Source organism: Triturus cristatus, chromosome 2_1 (assembly GCF_964204655.1).
Source record: "Triturus cristatus chromosome 2_1, aTriCri1.1, whole genome shotgun sequence".
NCBI classification, from domain to species: Eukaryota; Metazoa; Chordata; class Amphibia; order Caudata; family Salamandridae; genus Triturus; species Triturus cristatus.
In genome coordinates this window covers 94397919-94412075 of record NC_140581.1, presented here as the reverse complement: position 1 = coordinate 94412075, position 14157 = coordinate 94397919, and the positions used below count along the sequence as shown (strand labels likewise).

The window sequence follows — 14157 nt, the reverse complement described above, 5'->3', positions numbered from 1 at the left end:
AGAATTGCAATTTGTCTGAAGATACCTTTAATCCTCCATCTGCCAAATGATTCAGTAAAGCTATGGTGTCTACTTCACAGGCTTCACAGGTTTTTGATGCCACAAGCAGGTCATCAATATACTGGACCAAGACTGAATTTTCAGGCATTGTTAGACTTTCCAGAGATTTCTTCAGCAATTGATTAAATATTGAAGGGCTCTCTGTATACCCCTGTGGAATTCGGCACCATGCCAAAATCCGTTCTCCAAATCTAAAAGAAAATATTGGATGGCTGTCATGATGCAATGGAATTGAAAAGAAAGCATGACATAAATCAATTACAGTATACCATTCTGCATCATGGGGAATCTGATACAAAATCACTGACGGATTTGGCACAATGGGACAACATGGCACAACAATCTTGTTAATTTTTCACAAATCGTGTACTATTCTGAACTTTCCATTAGGTTTCTTCGGTCCCATTATTGGTGAGTTGCATGGGCTGCTCAATATTTCTCTTAACACCCCCTGCTGAATCATCTTTTCAATTATGGGTGTTATTCCTTCGATTATTTCAGGTGTCAGTCTGTATTGCGGTATGTTTGGGTAAACCACTCCCTCTTTTACGGTAATCTTCACTGAATCTACATTTCTCATCAGGCCCACATCTTCTCCAGTAAAATCCCAAACTGCTGCTTTTACTGTCTGTTTCAATTCTGGGGGTAATGCATCTGGATTAAAAACAGCATATGTCCCCAAAGCCTCACATTCCCTGTTATCCATGGTCATTCTGTATAGGACATCCTCATCTGGTGTTTCAAAGGTTATTCCATCTGGTGTACAGAAAATAGTGCAATTCATTTTGCACAGCAGGTCCCTGCCTAGCAAATTCACAGGGCTAGTGTCACACACAACAAACCTGTGCATGTCTGAAAATTTCCCTATTCTGACCCTTACTGGTTCAGTAAGAAGGGTTTTAATCTGTGTGTTGGACACACCAACTACTTGGATTGCTTCATCCGAGAGAGGAAGATTCTTTATATCAGCTGACCTGACAGTTGATCTCGTAGCTCCTGTGTCAACTGGAAAAGTAACACTTTCACCATTGATTTTTCCATCTACAAAAGGTCCTGCCTGATCTATTTCTAGAGTTGCGCCAAGTACGCACTCCTCCTCCTCTCTTCGGCACCGTCAGAAGTCCCCCTCAGAGTCGCTTCCCTCATTTTTCAGCCAATATTGAGCTACAGCGCTTGCGCGTTTTGGCTTGATTACCTGCTCATCATCGTAGAACCCCGATTCTTGGCTGTACTTCTGGGATCCTCTCCTCTGTGGCAAGGGTGGTTTTGGCTCCTGATTCTGCTGCTTAACAGCCTTCTGCTGTTGCTGACGCTGACCACACCCTTCACTCTGCACCTGTGAATTCAATGATGGATTGTCATCATTAGTAGACGGTGGATTCTTACACTCGGATTTCCAGTGCCCTAATTTTCCACAGTTGTGACATGGGAACTTCTTTTTGGCTTCTTCAATGTTTCCTCTTCCCTTTCCTGAACCAAACCTGGGTTTATTTCCTGGGTTATTTGCTTGTTCAACCAACTGAGCTTCCTGTCTTTCTGCAACTTTCACCTGTGCCCACATTGCTTTTTCTTTTAGTTTCCTCTGCTTTGCCTCAATCTCATCACTGAAGTATTTGGCATGTCTCAGAATCTCATCAATCTTCTTGCTCTGCCAGTCTACGGTATGCTGCCTAATCATTTCACTGATCTCAGGCCGCAAGCCATACACAAATCTATATACAAAATGACTCAGGTCCTTGTCACCCAGATGTTCATCTCCACTGAACTGTTTGAAAGCTAATATTAGTCTTTCATAATATGCATGGACTGATTCTTTCAATTCTTGATGTGTTCGATCTATTTTAACCCAATCTGTTTCCTTGGGGGGTACCTTGTTTTTCAAGAAGGCCATAACCTGCTCGTACTTCTTCATGACTTCCGGATCTGGAGCTCCTGTCTTTGGATCTCTCGGGTATTCCTTAGTGGGCCAATCTATGACTACTTTACATTCTGCCGACAGGTCTGCTGGTACAATTATATCAAACAGACTATTCAGATCAATCCACAGCACTTTTGACAACTTCACAAATCTGTCGACTTGCCTATACCACTCAACGGGCTTTTCCCTTAGTCGAGGAAAATCATTTGTAAATGACAAAATATCCTGTCTGGTCCATGGGACATGTACATACCCACCTCCTGGAATCTCCCTCATAGGGTAGGCTGTCACTGCTTTCTCTTTTTCTTTCAAAGGGAATGTCGAGTAAGTTCTATCTGATCCATCCTCTCGCTTTCTGTACCATCTGTCTTTCCATCTCTCCACATCTCCCCATTTCCTCAACAAAGCAATCATCTCCTTGATCTGCCCTGTTCGGCCTGTATTGTTCAGATTCTCAATGTCCTTATCTGTAAAATCCACTCGGTAAGGCTTTTGTAAAGCTTTAACCTTATCCATGTCAATTCCCAATTCACTGGCTATTCCTTTCAACCTGTCATGTATGTTCTTTGCTCTCCATGTGATACTTTTACACAAAAAGAGGATCTCCCCTTCCTCAGAATTTTTCAGCGTTTCTGTAGGGATTGTTCCTACAATCATTTCCTCCATTTCCATACGTAGCCTAGCTACATCAATTCCCTGTGATTCTTTTTCTTTCTTCTGCAAAACCTTCAGCCAATCATTCAAATCTTCAGCAGTTATTCCCACAGATTTTTCTGCACCCCCTGGTTCTGACACTCTTTGCAGCTCTAGGATTGTTCCCCTGTTCCCTTCCACACATCCAGAATTCAAACTTGAGTTAGTCTGCACACTCAATTATCCTCCACATATGGTATGTCTCCACTGATCTTCTCCCGTACTCCACTGTGTTTCTCCTGCTCTCACTTCTGCCTGCTCCGGAGGAACAATCAATCTATTGCCCACATATGGTACTGTCAAACCACTTTCGCCCGTCCTCTGCTTGTCGAAAATCGGCATAACCGGGCCTATTGTCTCCGTCAACAATATTGTGTCACCCATTTCTATCGACTGTGATCTTATCTCTCCGGGTGATAACATCTTAGCAGCATGGCCTCCCATCACGGTCGACTCAATAAAATCCATTCTTAAAAATATCAAGTCTGGCTCTCCTAGGGATCCTATCCTGATGAAAATCCTTAAACTACTAGATGACCAGTCTCTGGAGGTCATTGTTAACACGCTTAATACTTCTTTAGAGTATTCATCTGTCCCGACCCTCTGGAAACATGCCATGGTCACGCTGTTGCTGAAAAAACCCAATGCTGAGCCTGAGTGTCTGTCAAATTATAGACCCATTTCTCTGCTCCCCGCCTTCTCCAAATGTCTGGAGAGACATGTTCATTCGACCTTAGCCTCCTTTGTGGAAAAAAATTCTCTTTTGCACCCCTCACAATCGGGTTTTCGTGTCGGTTTCTCTACGGAAACCACTCTCCTTGGAGTTACTGAACACATCAGAAACCTACTTGATAAAAGTCAGACGGTCGCGCTTGTACTCCTTGACCTAAGCGCGGCTTTTGACACTATATCACATGAAATCCTTATCAAGGCACTATGTAGGAATGGAGTGCGTGGCAAGGCACTGGACTGGATTCGGTCCTTTTTGAGCGGCAGGTCTTTTCAAATAAATTCCTCCACAGCCTGCTCTGACTCTTTTGAAATCTCCCACGGCGTACCGCAGGGCTCTATTTTGAGTCCGCTGTTTTTCAATATCTATCTGAGACCTCTAGCGGATATTGCTGAAAAATCTGGACTCGCCCTGATGACCTACGCCGACGATTCCCAGATTATTTTCTCCCTCTCAGAGCCCCGTTCTTCTTCCTCTTCTCCCCTTAAGTTGGGGCTGCAAAACATCCTGAATTGGATGACCAGCAATCAACTAAAGTTAAACGGAGACAAGACGGAGGTTCTTCTTTTGGGTAAACAGCATGAACTGTGGAATTCTTCCCACTGGCCTGACCAGTGGCCACAATTCCTTCCCCAGTGACCCATGTTCGTAACCTGGGATTTATTCTGGACAGTACTCTTTCTATGAGTAAACAAGCCAACAAAGTAGTGGGTCTTTGTCTTACCATTATCAAATGGTTACGGAAAATCATATGGATGTTACCCCTTTCTACTCAGAAGACCGTTGTCAATGCTTTGATTACTTCTCGGCTTGACTACGGTAACATATTGTATCTTGGCTCTAACAAAGTGGTAGTTAATCGACTGCAACTTGTTCAGAACGCTGCAGTCCGTCTACTCTGTAAAATCCCGAAAAATTCTGGGGTCTCAATTTATCGCAAGAAACTCCACTGGCTTAAGGTGGAAAACAGAATTCGCTTCAAAGCTCTGACCTTGATGTTTAAAATCAAGGCGGGCACGGCTCCTAACTATCTTTTATCTCTAGCACAGATCTACTATCCAAAGCGTAGTCTTCGTTCCCAATCACTTTAAAATTTTTGTATCCCTAGATTTAAACTGGCAAGAATGGGTGGCAGATCTTTTGCCTTCCTTGGTCCTTCCCACTGGAACGCCCTCCCCCTTTTCATCCGAAAGGAGGAAAACTATGACAGGTTCCGTAAACATGTTAAAACCTGGCTTTTCGACCTATAACTCAATCAGCCTGTTTTGGTCCTAAATATTGTTTTCTTGCTGTATCGCGGCGCCGGGAAACCCTTTTTGGGTAGCTGTTGCGCCTTATAAGTTCTAATAAATAAATAAATAAAAAATATATTGTCACAGGCACTGTAACTGCTTCAAGATTTTTAGTCAGCTCTCTGATTTTCTCTGTCAGTTCAAAGGTAGTTCTTGCTAGTTCTCTGGTCTTTTCATCCTCAAGTTCATTCTCCCTTTCTATCTCTCTTTCTCTCTCGCTCTCTCTCTCTCTCTTTCTTTCTCTCTCTCTCTCTCTCTTTCTTTCTCTCTTTCTTTCTCTCTCTCTATCTCTCTCTCTTTCTCTCTCCACCAGAGAACAACTGCTTTTCAATCCAGGGGTGGTACCCTCTGTCTTAATAATCCGCAGGGTGTCTCTCATTGGGGTCACTGCTGTTCCTACCTCTGGTTCTCGTCTATACGGGGGTGGTCTTTTATAGAGCATGTCCTCTAAGACATCGTCATCAGACTCATTCGCCCCATATCTCCTGGTTTCTACATTATGTTCTTTCTCTATACACTTTCTCCCCTCTGACTCCTCTGCTGTTCTTAGAAATGAATTGAATGAGAGGCAATATAATAGCACAGATAAGTCAAATACAACACAGAACAGATCGCATAAAGATGTTTTTTATCTTCCGTCTTTCATTGTTCTTGTTGTACTTCATAAAAACAGCCAGCCAACGCGTTTCGCCTAAACATGGGCTTCTTCAGGGCAAAATTATTATGAGTGTAGGATATATCTTTTGATGAAATAATCAGCAAGCAAAAGGACATCAGATCCGTCAAGCTGTATTGGACAGAAAAGCCTTTCCTAACGTGTAACGACAATGAGGCTCAATGACCCAAGAGTAAACGATCTCTGTCTGTGTGAGGTCTGATTGAATGATGGTATTAGCCACATCCAAAATAGACTGTCCGGAGCCGTCCCCGTACGCCGCGTCCTGTACCAAGACTGCTGTTCTTACAGGATATAATCCCTCGGTCATACTGGCGTCACGCCATCTCCTCATCCGGTCATGATGGGTTTCACGATCATACTTTTGCCCAAACATGTACCTGTAACTACCCCCACCTCTCTGCTTTTCTCGTTCATGCATTTCATCTTCCCATTCCGTCAATGCCTCAAACTGCGTCGGCCTAGGCCGAGGCTCTAAACTCATCATCCGTTCCCGTAAATTCCTTAATATGGCCAGATTAAATGAGCCATGTTCCGGGAAAGCTAAAACCCCATCCTCTCTTGTATACTTCACCCAGTTATCCAACCAAATACAGGTATGATACCCATACTTCGCAACAATCAAGGATGCGGGGGTTCTTGTCGTGGGCAATAACTGTCCTTCCCTAGTCACAATATCCTTATCCTTGTCAAACCAGGTTTTAACCCTACTAAACAATTATTTCTTTTTCTTTTCCTCAGCGTGGTAATACATTTTCTTATTTCCCGTAAGCTGTTTGTCCTTTCTACAACTGTACGATCTCCTGTCCAATTGCAGCGCGACTCACACCAACGCACCAATCCTGGAGCGTCTACGTCACTGACTCAGTCCACGAATCCCAGCGCGACTCACACCAACGCACCAATCCTGGAGCGTCTACGTCACCCTGTATGTCTCCCAATCCTAGCGCGGCATACACTAATGCACCAATCACCGTGCCTTTACCGTTCCAACCCACTGTCCAACCACAGCACGGTCTCCCTGACGTCAGCAGTCGCTGCAGCAGCTTCTGCTCCTGTCTCCTGTCTCTCGCGTCTACCCCTCCTTTACAAGACTACTTGGTAGACTTTGTTTCAACTTCTACGAGTCTGTTAGTTACAACATACAAACATCTCCATTGTCTGCTTCGCTAGCCACAGAACAGCAAAAGACCTTTCCCACGAGAATTCTATCTTTTCCGAGAGCAGCGCTTACCTCTGCCCTACTACAGAATCGTTACTTCCGTTGATAAAGTAGCACATCCCTCTACCTTACCCTTCTAACAAGCACCAATTAACTGTTTTCTCCGGAATGCTCCCAAGAGTTTCACAATTAACCAGAATGCCTTCTCATTCACGCACTTTCATACCAGAAAATGTAGTACATTCACACAGAATTCTGTCTTTCCCGAGAACAGCGAACAGTCTGTCCTACTACAGAATTATATCACACGTTAATAAAGCAGCGCTTACCTCTGCCCCGTCCTTCTAACAAGCTCAGAGAATATCTATTACCTTTCTAATGATAGGCTTTAACGGAATGCCATACGGACCCCTGAGACCTAAGACCAGAACTTCAGAGATAACCTTCGCTATCAAATACACTTCTCTCACAAAGAAAATAAGTTTCTAATGGCAACACACGGCGATGCTACCTCATCGAACCCAGACAATGCGACGCGCAACTTCAATTGTCACACGTTTTTCCCTGTCTGCATACAGGGCCAACAATCCCGCCTTTTTCCGAGAGCAGCACTCCCTCTGCCCTACTACGGAACTGTCACCGACTCCCTACGTCCCAGAAGCCGTTCACAATACATAAAACTCAACACAACTTCATCATACAGTGTTAGTACAAATATCAATCAATAATCAACAAGCCTATATACACGCAATTTCGCCAGACCAAGACAATAGTTAACCATCATTCTGCTACCAAGAAACTGGTGCAGATCAGAGCTTCCGAATCCCCTCTACTTCCACGGACGGAGTGATCTCACAGTCACACACACACACACACATCACACGCTGGTGGGGCCCATTACACCAGCATTCATCCTACCACTCTTATCCGTGCCCTGTATAAGGGGAAACACTTTCTAATACCTATCCAATCTGCATGTACTTTGAGGTCAATGCGACCAACTAGTTGCTTTTAAATCTGGCAAAACATTTCAAATAATATGCAAATAAATTCAATAAACATGACAAGAAAATAACCACCCGACACAGAGATTCAAACAGAATATTTGTTTATCTAAAATTGTAAGGAAAGCCAATTAAATGCAAATTCATTTCTCTCATATTTACCTATTCTGGCTAAATGTCAGATCCTAAGTCAGAACCGGTCCCCAGTAAAAGAATTAGAGTTTCTGGCCGTCATGTAGAGTCACCGTTCTCTCCGTCAGCATAGGGACCTCGGATCATCAGTTCGGGAAGAAGTGGCGCTAGACCTCTCTAGTCTACTAATATTTATACTAAAATTTACATTCTGTAATGTTACAATTTATTATTCAGAACGGATGAATGGCGGAAATAATGTCATTTGGTACATTTGCGATACTGTGCAAGATTTTCTCACACATAGATTGTCCCAAATAATGAATAGAAAATATAGATGTCCATGACTAATTTGATACTTCTACGGATGTTTCTTTTAGATAATTTGTATCCCAGTCTTGGGATCATCAGTTCATAAGTTCAGTTTTCACATTTGCAACAAACTTCATGTTCAGGGGCTCTTGGCAACCGTCCTAGACTTGTCATCATGATCATGGCTTTTCGGTTTTGTCGAGTGGGCAAGGTCACAGGCAGCGCGAAGCTTCCTTGCAAAAGTTTCCATCAACTCAAATGCAGGCTGCGGGGGGTAGCCATTTTCTGGTAGGCCACATTAGTCAACTTAAGTGAAAATAGAACATAAACAGACTTACTGCATTTTAAAGTTCATTGAATGAAAAAGAAAGTCATCAACATCAGTCCTGTAGTAAAAGTTGGCGTTTCGGCCCCAAACAAATTTTTAAAAGGGTCGGAAAGTGGAAAGCAATCTATAGGGTAAAAAAAGCCAACACAGCACGTGACTAAAAGATATTGATTTATTTAGAAACATAAGAATCGATCCTCTTTACTGATAACACCGTACAGAGATCGGTAGTCAGGGCCCAACTATTTTTTGCAGTTATGGCTTTAGCAATCCTTGGGGATGGGAGAGGTAGGTCTTGCAGTAGTGAAAAACAAATGTAAGACATTTTCACTACCAGGACATGTAAAACTTAAAGGTACATGTCCAACTTGTTAAATACACTCACCCTGCCCTCTGGGCTGTCCAGGGCCTACCCTGGGGGGTGGGGGAGACATATCACAGGAAGGTTTAGGCCTAGCAAAAGGTTTATCTTGCCAGGTTGAAATGGTAGTTTAAAACTGCACACACAGGCTGCAATAGCAGGCTGGAGCCATGTTTAAAGGGCTACTTAACTACGCTTAGATGTGTGACACGAAAGCACACATGCCAGTCTGCTGCAACCCACTAGAGACTGTTTGATGCTAAAGGAACGATAAACCGTTGAAGAAAGCTACATACTTAAAACAGTGGGAATATTTGATCTAACTGGGCTTGCCCCTGAGCCTAATCCTCCTGAAAACCACAGAAGTGTGAGGACAGTACTAGCGGGAATCGTGGCCCAGTGGAAAGTAGGACGATTACCAGGAAGGGAAGGAGTTATAGCACCATTCTGCAACTCTGTATTTTGTATCCTTTGAATTCTTCAGTAATTACTTTTACTGTAAGCCTGGAAGTGCTTTCTTTTTCAGAAAGATGAGCATCGGGCTAGACATTACCTTATTGAGTCTGTTGGTTGATTTCTGATCTCTTACCCTCACACTACCTCCCTGTAACGCTTGTGGCTGCTCGTCCTCGCTACTGGAGTGTTAAGTGCCTGGTGGCTCAGTGGACTAATCCACTGCAGGGCTCTGTGTTCGACCTCATGGTCACAGGTTCAAATCCGACCGGGTCCACTCAGCCTTTTATCCATCTGAGGTCAATAAAATGAGTACCATTGAGTTGGGTAACATTAAACATCTGTTATTCAGCGCCAAGAAACCCCATTCGGAGTGAACGTGCACTTTACAAATACTTATGTTATGTTATGTAAATGTTACAATGGTTTGTACTAGCCCAGTTTGCAGATCAATAGTAGGAAGCCAGGACACCAGTAGCAGGTGACCTCAACCTTCACGACGGGGGCCCATGAGCGCTTTCCTGCTCAGTGGCCCTGAGCTCGGTCTGGCACTCAATGGAAGCATTGATGCTTATGTAAACTAGTTTAACAGGCCTACGATGGCCATCCTCTGGTCAAGGATAATCGTTAAAGCACAGCCCTCATCCCAGAGACGCCAAGTGTTTCCAGCCGTCAGTACACACTCACACAGTCACTCTTACCTGTTCATCCATTGACGAATACATGCCAGATCAGCAGGACAATCACAGAATGATTGTCATTTAGACTGACTGTATGTACAACTATTCTCTGTGCATAGCACATACCCAGGAAATCTGAAATACCTACTGTCGTTGCAGCATATCTGGTCGTTCGCCACCATATGTGAGCACTCATACAGGCAAGCAATCACACATACGTTTGGAGAGCCTGGCATGGCAACACAGGCCAAAAAGGGATTATTGTGTGGGTAATCTGGGTTATTGCTGACCATGTCTGTGATATATTTGACCACAGGGCACTCCACCAGAGCTCAACAGCTGAGAAATCTGCAGCACATACTGCTATACGCCTGTGCAGGGATTCCACAGTGCAACCAGTGGTGATCACAATTCGGTGTGTTCCTTCCACATTTGTCCACAGATGGAGCAAGAGCTGTAGTCATAGGAATGCATACTTTGGTGTTGCCAAGAAGCTACCCATGGGCATTATCCATTTATTTTATCACAAGAAAAGCCGATCAACCAGCTCAAATTAGCCTCTATGCCCAGTCACACCATCAAACACCCTGCCGTTTTCGAAGCTGGACTTCAACACCGTATATCACCAATTAGAACTGTACCACGACTGTTGCAATACCACAAATCCTTCAATGCACATAGACCTCTTAGGTTTATGTGACCCAAGTATTCCAGACCACTGCCCACAAGGTGCTTGCTAGGATCCCTGAAGGTCCTCTATGTGAGCAACATCTTAACAGACTACCATGCACAGGTAGTTTTGCTGCACACGAGACCCGGTCTAAATTGTACGTAGCCGAATGCCCACCCTGTCAACATTTCATAATTCATTTGGGAACAGAAAGAGATTTCACTTTCTCTTTTTTGGCAAAGTGTACAGTCAGTGGAGTTTTCACAACTTTATACCTTTGGTTTAAAACTGTGCAGAATTGTAGCTTTTGATTGGCACATGGCACAAGGACCAGAGTTGGTTACTTATATACCCATTCATGGATCAACACTTCAGATCTAAGGTTTGCTCTGGCTGAATTATTTCATACCTTTATGCATATTTTCCTGAGTCAGGAAATTCCCCAGCCATGAAATTCCAAATTGGGGCTACCTTGCTGATTGCTGTTATTTGCCAGCAGATCAAAGACCTGATATATTATGTTCTGCTGCTACATAAAGGGGCAGAGTTTTGAACTTCAGGGTCTGTTAGTTTGAAGCCCAAACAATAAGGAGTTTCCAGTGTGAGTTGGAGTTGGAGAGATGTTGTGACATCCACAGATTGGGAGGGTGTCCCACTAACTGCAGAAGTCACCTCCTCCAATTGTCTTCAATGGAGCGCTCAAGATTCCAATGTTCTAATATGCGTGAGTGGAATTAAAATTACGCTTCATTATCTGTAGACTCTCCATCTACCCTACAATAACTTCATTTTTTACCCTATTTCTTTTCTCCCCTGATTCTCTCTATTCCCTCCTCTTTTCCTACCACTATATCTCCATCACTATTCATTTGCTCTTCACTCCCATTACTCTCCATTGCAGTCTTTCTCTTCACCCCATTCGTCCCTGAACCCATTCACTTTAACGCATTTCTGCTACCCTCAAGATGGCTGCTGTTTCTGACACTGGATCTCCGACACTGCACAAGTAAATACTGCATGTGGGCCTCGGAGGAACTTGAAAAGTTCACAAATACAAGGTTGGATAAACTGTTCAATGTTCATCAAGAGACCCTCCAAAAGGACAAACCTAAAGCAAAAGCAGTCTTGGAGCTCTCAGGTTTCCCAGGTCAATACTATAGCCTTAGAGCCTGCCGTAGCGAGCTATAATGGCATTAAAGGCCCGCTCCAGCATTAAAGGCCCGAGCTGAAGGTAAGGGCCTTTAACAAGGGAGCTGGCCTTTAATGCTGGTATAGCCCAGCTACAGAGGGCTATAGGTTAATAGAATATTCTGCCCTAAGAGGGCAGAATGTTCTAATTTGTAAAACAAAGGCCTCACGGAGCCCGAGGGGGTTCAAAACCCCTAGGCCTCCATGACGCCTTTGTTCACAGCAACAGCTGTGATCAAACATTGGAATGTTGGTGCTCCGGGCTTCTACTGGCTATTAGAAGCCCGGAGGAATCCATTGTCTTCAATGGAGCGCTCAAGATTCCAATGTTCTAATATGCGTGAGTGGAATTAAAATTACGCTAGTGTAATGTATTGTAATTTCGGGAATTTCCTGTTATGCTTGTTATGCAAAAATCCCTACAATTTGCTATTACACCACTTCCCGTAAATATTCACCATAACTGTGAACAGGGCAATTTACATCCAAAAAAATAAAAATATATCAAATGCACAGGAACAACAGAACGTGTTTAAATGCGTTCTTGCGCTGAAATTTGATGCAAGGACGCATCACCCAACCACCTTTATTACTTGAAATTGATGTTTTGGGTGGCAGCGCCACTTTGACAGTAACTATTGTTATAGCGGCTAGAAAATGTCAAGAGTTCTGAAACGCTATATACAAATCAAGGATTTCGGCAGACCTTACACGAAGGAACTCTGCATTGGATTACTGTAGGAGAGTCTGGGGCTCTTGCTTAGGCCACATTGTACAGCTTTGTGGCGAGTCTAATGTCCAGGGCTGCTGTCCCTGCAGATAGAGGGCCATTTGGGCTCAGATTCCCTCCTGCCCCCACTGATGCTGGGCTGCTGTTCCTGCAGATCCAGGGCGATTTGGGCTCAGATTCCCTCCTGCCCCACTGATGCTGGGCTGCTGTCCCTGCAGATACAGGGCCATTTGGGCTCAGATTCCCTCCTGCCCCACTGATGCTGGGCTGCTGTCTCTGCAGATACAGGGCCATTTGGGCTCATACTTCCTCCTGCCCCACTGATGCAAGGCTGCTGTCCCTGCGTATACAGGACCAGTTGGGCTAAGATTCCCTCCTGCCTCCACTGATGCTGGGCTGCTGTCCCTGCAGATACAGGGCCATTTGAGCTTGGATTCCCTCCTGCGCCCACTGATTCTGACCCAGCTATATCCAAATCAGTCTTGACCTTGTGCCTCATGGGAACAGTCCAGCCTGAACTGCCAAGCCAGGTCTTCCCTGAACCGGAAACAAGCTTCCTGGGACCAGATTCAGGGTAACACACCTCATCAGCCAGGCCAGCTTGAATCCAGTGGCAAAGTGAGCAAGGGACCCACGTCTGGGCATAGCCTGCCAACTTAGGGCAATCAAAGCAAACACAAGGAGATGATGGACCGAGCGCTGCTGTCCCTGCAGATACAGGGCTATTTGGGCTCAGTTTCCCTACTGCCCCACTGATGCTAGGCTGCTGTCCCTGCAGATACAGGGCCATTTGGGCTCAGATTCCCTCCTGTCCCACTGATGCAGGGCTGCTGTCCCTGCAGATACAGGCCCATTTGGGCTCAGATTCCCTCTGCCCCCAATGATGCTGGGCTGCTGTCCCTGCAGATACAGGGCCATTTGTGCTCAGATTCCCTCCTGCCCCCACTGATGCTGGGCTGCGGTGTAATTTAATGCACAGAAACAGAGGGAAGTGGGGAGCAGGACGGAGAAAGCAAGAAAGGGAGACGCAAATGCTAGAGAGAGAAGTGGAGATAATAGGGAGTAGCAGAGACAATAAGAGGGACAGAAACAGAGAGGGAAAGAGAAAAACGGAAGAACAGCAAGACAGACAGAGACAGAGAGGTGTTTGGGCCAGAAACAGGTAACGGAGCAAGGACTCGTAGAAAAGAGACTTGCTCGGAAGCAATCCTCTCATTTAACTTCTAACATTGTATTAACCACGTATTGTATAAATTAATACGCACAACATTGAACATAAAAGAAAGAGAAGCTTGCTTATGTGTTTTACTAACAAGTAACTCGAGCGAAATCCTAAAATGGCTGCTAACGGGAAATCTTTATTGCGCATGCGTCAACTGCATCTACGCAGTATGACAAGCTGTCGCTTGGAGGGAATTTCTTGTGCTTGCGCAGACGCTTTTAAAATGGCTGCTTGAAAGCTCACATGCTTGGCATCTGCTCTGCCGAAACTAAACCAAGCTGTTTTACTAATGCTAATGTGGGGAAAGCATTAATAAGTAAATGGGGTTAGAGTAGAGATAGGTGGTATACAGTGAAACCATTTATTCTTGAGTTTAATTTTTTCTTTCTGACTCTTTTATTAGTGTGCATTTGGGCCTCTCATACAAGTCTAGAGTCTGTTAACCACCTGACCTACGCGCATGCTTAGTGGGAATGAGCCGGAAGAAGTGACGATATACTTGAACGCAGTCCAAGGACACAAGAGATGCATACCCTGGGAACAAGA

The 14157-nt window shown here is 44.5% G+C and overlaps 1 long non-coding RNA gene across 2 annotated transcripts in view; it reads right to left on the bottom strand.

The window, feature by feature from the left end:
• Positions 1–14157, bottom strand: part of LOC146863824 (uncharacterized) — a 343641-nt gene that overhangs the window by 303813 nt on the left and 25671 nt on the right. For both annotated transcript variants that reach the window (XR_014976568.1, XR_014976567.1), the window contains exon 2: positions 1256–1396. This is a non-coding gene — a long non-coding RNA (uncharacterized LOC146863824). The remainder of the gene's footprint in view (positions 1–1255; positions 1397–14157) is intronic.